Here is a 7577-nt window from a genome sequence, read left to right on the forward strand (position 1 = left end):
TATTTGATATAATTTCAATGATTATTGCGTACAGCTTATGAAAACCCCAAATTCAAAATCTCATAAAATTTGAATATTACATGAAATCAATAAAAAAAATAATTTTAAATACAGAAATGTCAGCCCTCTGAAAAGTATAATCATGCATATGTACTCAGTATTTGGTTTGGGCCTCTTTTGCATGAATTAATGTCTCAATGCGGCGTGGCATGGATGCTATCAGCCTGTGGCACTGCTGAGGTGTTATGGAAGTCCAGGATGCTTCAATAGCGGCCTACAGCTCTTCTGCATTGTTCGGTCTCTCAGAACTGAAGAAGTCCTTTGGATGAGGGACGAAACGTCTTCCAGTATCTTCAACCAAGTCCAGTTGCCTTTGACTTTAACCTTCGTTGGATAACTATGACCTGGATGACTGAGAATCTTCATAGACTTCGGTCTCATGTCTTTCATCTTTCTCTTGGCAATGCCCCATAGATTCTCTACGGGGTTCAGCTCAGGCGAGTTTGCTGGCCAATCAAGCACAGTAATCCCATGGTCATTGAACCAGGTTTTGGTTCTTTTGGCAGTGTGGGCAGGTGCCAAGTCCTGCTGGAAAATGAAGTCAGCATCTCCATAAAGCTCGTCTGCTGAAGGAAGCATAAAGTGCTCTAAAATGTCCTGGTAGACGGCTGCGCTGACTCTGGACTTAATAAAGCACAGTGTACCAACACCAGCAGATGACATGGCTCCCCAAACCAACACAGACTGTGGAAACTTCACACTGGACTTCAAGCATCTTGGATTGTGTGCCTCTCCATTCTTCCTCCAGACTCTGGGACCAAATGAGATGCAAAATTTGCTCTCATCAGAAAAGAGGACTTTGGACCACTGAGAAACAGACCAGTTCTTTTTTTTCTTTAGCTCAGGTAAGACGCTTCTGACGTTGTTTGTTGTTCAGGAGCGGTTTGACAAGAGGAATACGACATTTGAAGTCCATGTCCAGGTCCCGTCTGTGTGTGGTGGCTCTTGATGCAGTAACTCCAGCCTCAGTCCACTCCTTGTGAAGCTCCCCTGCACATTTGAATGGCCTTTTCCTGACAATCCTCTCCAGACTACGGTCATCCCTTCTGTTTGTGCACCTTTTTCTTCCACACTTTTCTCTTCCACTTAACTTTCTACTAATGTGCCTTGATACAGCACTTTGAGAACATCCAACTTCTTTTGCAATTACCTTTTGAGGCTTTCCCTCCTTGTGGAGGGTGTCAGTGATGGTTTTCTGCACAACTGTCAGGTCAGCAGTCTTCCCCATGATTGTGAATTCCACTGAACCAGACTGAGAGACCAATTAAAGGCTCAGGAACCCTTTGCAGGTGTTTTGGATTAATTAGTTAATTAGATTGTGACACTATGAGCCTACGATACTGATCCTTTTCACAATATTATTATTTTCTGAGATTTTGATTTTTTGGGTTTTCATAAGCTGTACGCCATAATCATCAAAATTATATCAAATAAAGGCTTTAAATATCTCACTTTGCATGAAAGGAGTTTCACCTGTAACTTGATCAATATTATTAAAGATTCTTTATAAGCTACATTTGATTTAACTAAGAAAACCAAATCTGTTGTTTCAAGGGTGACCAGACGTAGACTACCGAAAAAATTGGGACTTCCCGAATTACGAGTTGTCCCGACTCCTCCTGTTTGTCCCGAAAATTACACTAAACATGAGTTTTGATTGTAGCCTGATAAAAACATTAAATACAGATCGTTGTGGTTCACATACTACAGCAGGGGCTGCAGCGCATGGTGCACATTGTTTCAACAAATTATTTTAGCCACAAAGTAACACGTGTGCTCTTTTCCCTTGTTAGCTAGATTAAGATAGTGGAAGTTACAGCCGCGAGGACAAGGGAGTGTAGCTGCAGGCAGCCGAAGAAGAGGTCTGAGCGCGGACAGATGTCTGCACAACGCGCACTGATAACATGAATAGAATTAAATTAATTACCAGATCATCATGACTAACCCACTGTTACATGCCCAGTGTCGTTGTGTTTTTCCTAATGACTTCATGAACAAAAATAATGCATTTTAATAATTTACACTGAGAACTGATAAATTTTTTTTATTCGACTTTTATGATAATTTTCAGGATTTATTGCTGTAAAAAGCCTTTTAGTCCAGAAGGGGGTGCAGTAGGTTAACTAGTAGCACAATAACAACATTATCTGGCTGCTTGAAATGTAACAGAACATAATATATGGGACATTTAGCTTGATGAACTTGCTGTCAGGCACTTTAATGTGCTAGTGCTGTGTTTTTTTATGTTGTGGTATGAAAGTAATTAAAACAAACTCAGAGGAAGTGGGACAACGCTCATCTTGACTGAGTCACTTTTGAGAATTGAATCAAACAGCTGAATGAGAGGAAACTGTGGAAACAACACAAGGGTTAAATTTTCACTGGTGTTAATTCCAGATAGTTCAGATCAGTGTGAAATTCATACTAGCTCATGTCAGCCAGAAGAGAAGGAAGTCTGCCTACATTTAAAGGAACAAGTGACCTATGAGAGGAAAAAGTAAGAACAGCCACTATGAGGAAGTGACAAGTGACTAATTAGAGGAAGTAGATGCAGCATTTCTCTTTAAGAAGCAACTCATTTAGAGATTCAAAAGTAGAAGAAGCAGAGAGAAAAGACAGACAGAGGGGCACGATGGTTGATCAGATGGATTAAAATATTTTTATTTCTCATGCTGATGCTTCAGTTTTTTAGGTAAGAACATGCATAGAACATGTATGTATAACAGAAACATTAATAAAGCAAATTTGCTTAAATCATTACTTTATTACCGAACCTCTGTTTTAACAAAGACAGCCAAGTAGTGTATTTGTTTAACAGCAGATTGAATGGTGAACTCTTGCAAACCAAGGATTGAGGCACAAAAGCTACATTTTGTTGCATGTTTATTATTAATATTTATATTGTAATACTGGTACTTATTGTTTTCATGCCTCATGTTATTGAGTATGTTAGTCCTGTTACAACAACAGCATGTTACTAAATGCAATATTTCGGTCATGTTAAGATAATTACAGTAGAAGTGTTTTGTAATAGTAATGCTACCTAGTTACGTTTTGTCATGTTGTTGTTGTTGTTAGTGATCGCTCACTGGCTCTGGTGTGGACTGGAAAAGTTCATCTGCACTGGAGTTTGAGCGTTCTGACCATAACGTGACACAGAGTCGGCGTGTGGCATTACCCACACCACCACCAAAAGTATTTTATGCCCCTAGAATTAGCATAATTTTCAAAACAATAATAAGTTTAATTTACTTTACATTTTCAGTGAGCAATAAAAATACACATTTATAAACAGTTCATTAGTTGAAAACATGTGAAAGCTATCATAAAATTCACAGTATGGCTCTGTGAGGAAACCCCTCCTGCTTCCCCCCTCCCAACGCACTTGCACTTTAGTACGTGAATGAAATTACTTTGAGGTAGCGGGAGATTCCTGGCTGCATTGCACATATAAAAACAAAGCAAGCAGCTCCAAACACTCCAAAGTGGACATTAGAAAATGGTTCCAAACCCCAGCGGCTTCATCCAGGGCTGGACTGAGAAAATAAATCGACTCTGGCATTGTTGGGCCAGGCGGTCCACCAAAATCGGTCAGACTCCCCTCACCGATACACCATCCTTCTATTTAAGGGCTCAGATTAGGGGTATGAGGAAACACTCATTAGATTTAGCTATTAGATGTACTGTTGCACAAGATTGGGGCCATGACAACAATGACAAGGATTAGGGGAAAAAAACGTTTTGATAGGGGGTTCTGGGGGTCCTTCCCCAGAAGATTTTAAGCATTGAACACTTTCTGCAGACATTTTCCGCACCAGGTAAGAACAAAATTCAGGTGGCAGGTGACAATTCAGAATATAAAAATATAATAGAATATAATGCAGTAATCAGTAGCTTATTATTGTTTTTAGCCTAAGTTACTTTTTTTGGACAACACACAGTTTTCTTATATATTTACATAGCATTGCAGGCTTCTTGTGCAAATAAACCTTTCTCAAAGCATTTTTAAGAGATAAGAGATGTGATTGGGCCGGCCCAGTGGCAGTATAGAAAATTAGGCTACCCAATGGGCCTCTGTCCATGCGTTATGGGCCGGTCGTTGGCCCATTTTTAAAAAAACAGTTATATAAATACATAATTTATTTTACACCGGCCCCAAAGGTGCGTCGGCCCACCGGCCATTTGCCCGGTATGCCAGATTACAAGTCCATCATCCCTGGCTTCATCCACGCCTCTAAACCCTAGCTCTGAATCTCAAATCACTGTAGCCTATGTAGGCCTACATCCACGCGTAAACGAGTCTGCTGGCGCTATATAGATAAGGACAGCCCGGCCAGTTTGTGTCTCCGCGGACGTTAACGTCGTTGTCATTTTTGGTGCTTCTACTGCGACCTGAGAAAATTCATTTTCCTCTCTCAAAAATGTGTTCTCCGAACACAGGAGCGCTTCACGCCAGACTAGTTCAAAGTTCTCAAGAAGTTCCGGTCTGTGAGTTCAAGTTACAGTTTCATGTAGGCCGGTTGTTATCTTATTTAGACTATCTAACTGGTATTATGTAGCCTACTGTCAAAGTTCACTATTTTGTTTGTTTACTTTGTTTTGTTGTCCGTTGTGTTGTGATGAGACTATCAATATAGTAGCCTATTTAGTTTCATTTTTTTTGTGCTGTCCATTGTCCTGAAATTTCCCTCTTGCCGCAGAGAAACAGATGTTTTATTTATTTTTGACAACAGAGATTGTAGAATCCTATATGTTGTGAGTGTGTTTGATATTGTTTTGATAATGGTAGCCAACACGGTGCTTTTTTAGTAGCCTAGTAGCCCATTGGAAACCCTAATGGTAGAGCATAGTTTTCACGCGATGTCAAGGAAAACGCTCCCTTAGAGGGCAAAAAAACATTATTTTCCGCTGCCCGCCAACCAGGAAGCAAGTGATACACTGTTACTTTGAGTTTGTTACTTTTGCATTGCCAAAATGCTGGATGGTTGTTGTACCTTCGGATGCAATTGAAGGTGGTTTGGGCATCTGGTAAGGATGCCTCCTGGACGCCTCCCTAGGGAGGTGTTCCAGGCACGTCCAGCTGGGAGGAGGCCTTGGGGAAGACCCAGGACTAGTTGGAGAGATTATATCTCCACATTGGCCTGGGAACGCCTTGGGATCCCCCAGTCAGAGCTGGTTAATGTGGCTTCCTCCTGCAAGTTGACATCTGAATGTCCCTCATTAGCAGCGGCTAACAGTATTTCTCTCTCATCTTCTCAGCACTAGCAACCAGACAACTTCCCCTCTCCTTCACTGTCAGAGTTGGAGATAAAGTCACTTTGCCTTGTGAAAATGTGAAAGACGGTCAGCAAAACTGTGAATATACTACATGGCTCTTCAGTGGTTCAGGGAGCAGAGCAGCAGTAGAGCTGATTAATCTTGGGCAGATTGTTGTAAAAGTCGAAGCTATATCAGACAGACTGAGAGTTACAGAGAACTGTTCTCTGGCTATAAAGAAGGTCACCGACGAGGATGTTGGTCGTTATTACTGTCAATCTGCCTCAAACTACCCAAAGGTTTACAAAAGACTGCAGTCTCAGTACTGTGATGCTGACAGATTAGAACTTTTCAAAGATGCTATTATTGTCCGTAGCAGCAAGGAGTTAACTTGGAAACATGTTTTCAAGAATCATTAAAAGAAAAGGCAGTTTAGAGTGGGGCCATGATTGAATGATAAGATCAAGGCCAGGTTTTTTCAGGACAGTTTGGACACAAGCAGTTTTAAAGTAATCTGGGACACGTCGACAGTGAGCTGTTTAAAACTGACAACACACTCCACACCTTCAAATACAAACTTGGTTGGGATAATGTCAAGAGGGCTGGAGGATACTCTCATCTGAGACACAGTTTCTGTGAGTTCAGGCAGAGGAGTTAAAGACAGTTCACTCATTAAAACATTTCCTCTTAAATTCAATCCGGAGAAACTTAATTGAAAAAAAAGCTTAAAGAGTATTTAAAACCTACCACCTACCTGGTGGAGGAGCTGCGACGGCAGAGGCCAGTGAATGTTGAGCAGCTCGAGTCAGAGTGGAAATAAAGGGCTGGCAGAACACAAACGGGCTGAAACAAGGAAGACTGGCTGGTGTTGAGGGTCACTGATGATGAGGCAGAGACTGAAGCATTTTGCAGTGCATTGATAACCTGGTTTGAAATTAGATCAGGGTGTTGTCTGCAGCAGAGTGACCAGGAGCAGCAGATGAGGCTGTGTGAGAAGGAGAATGAGGAGGAGAAGAGGTCTTTCTCCTCTTAGGCTGAGGAGCCTGAGAAGGACCTGATTTCTTGGTCCTATTGTGGTCACGAGCAGGCCCAGAGGGGGGACCATTTGAAGCAGAAGCTTGTTGAACAGGAGGTGGTGAATACTGAAGACTGCTTGATCCACCAGCTGCTGGAGCGAGAGAGGGAGGGAGGCCTGGAGCTGGAGTGATGCTGCAGTCTTTTATCTGGTCGGGGTCCTCCAGGAGAGAAAAGACAGTTTGAAAGTCTGACAGCAACAATATGATTGGCTCACAGAGGTTGTGGCAGATTCTGATTGGTTTAACTGAAAGAATGAACGCCCTCAATCTAATGATGAGAGTCAGCATGAACGATGTCTTCCTGATTCAACTTCTGCTGAGTTTCCTTAATCTTAAAAAAAGATCTGCAAAGATAAAATGAGGAACCAGCAGATCTCAGAGCAGTAAAATATCATCTTATCTGTGTTCTTCAGCAGCTGCTACAGTATCACCATATTGCACCATGGACATCAGGAGTCAGATTCTGGTGGGAGAGGAGTTTGACTCTTCACCTGTCTGTTCATGTGTGCTGTCAAACATCACCATGGATCCTGTCTGTTTTCTAATAAACACTATCTGAAGAAAACAAGTTGCATCATTGCAAACATTTATCTTAACTAACAATCTTCTCACCTTCAACTTCCTCTTTTTCTACAACTACACCATGTGACTGGACAAAGAGTGAACTTGAGTCCTAATATAGTTTGTTTGTTTCAGCGTTAGATGCATGCAGAAACATATTCCTCTTGTAATTAGTGACTTTGTTGTCTTTACTCGCTCATTTCAGTTTTACAGGATCTGTGTGAGACTACAGCGTCCTCTGACCTCTGACATCTTTCCTGACGGCAGCATCTGATATTGCTATATAATAATTTGGAGTCTCTGTCAGTCACTGACAGCGTCTCTCTACTAAAGCACTAGTTTAGAAACTCAGACAGTTCTGAGCACGAGAACAAGAGACAGAAGAAGGAGAGACTCAGAGAATCATGATGGTTGAGTTCAAATGGATTTCTTTATTTCTTCCAGCGGTGCTTCAGTTTACAGGTAAGAATACATATATCACATATATAAATGGAAGGCACATTGTAAAAAATAACTTGATCAATATTATTAAAGATTCTTTATTAGCTACATTTGATTTAACTAAGAAAACCAAATCTGTTGTTTCTAATGTGGTGAGTTTAGTGAACTCTTGGAAACTAAGGA

The sequence above is a fragment of the Micropterus dolomieu genome, linkage group LG10, assembly GCF_021292245.1.
Source record: "Micropterus dolomieu isolate WLL.071019.BEF.003 ecotype Adirondacks linkage group LG10, ASM2129224v1, whole genome shotgun sequence".
In the NCBI taxonomy this organism is placed as follows: Eukaryota; Metazoa; Chordata; class Actinopteri; order Centrarchiformes; family Centrarchidae; genus Micropterus; species Micropterus dolomieu.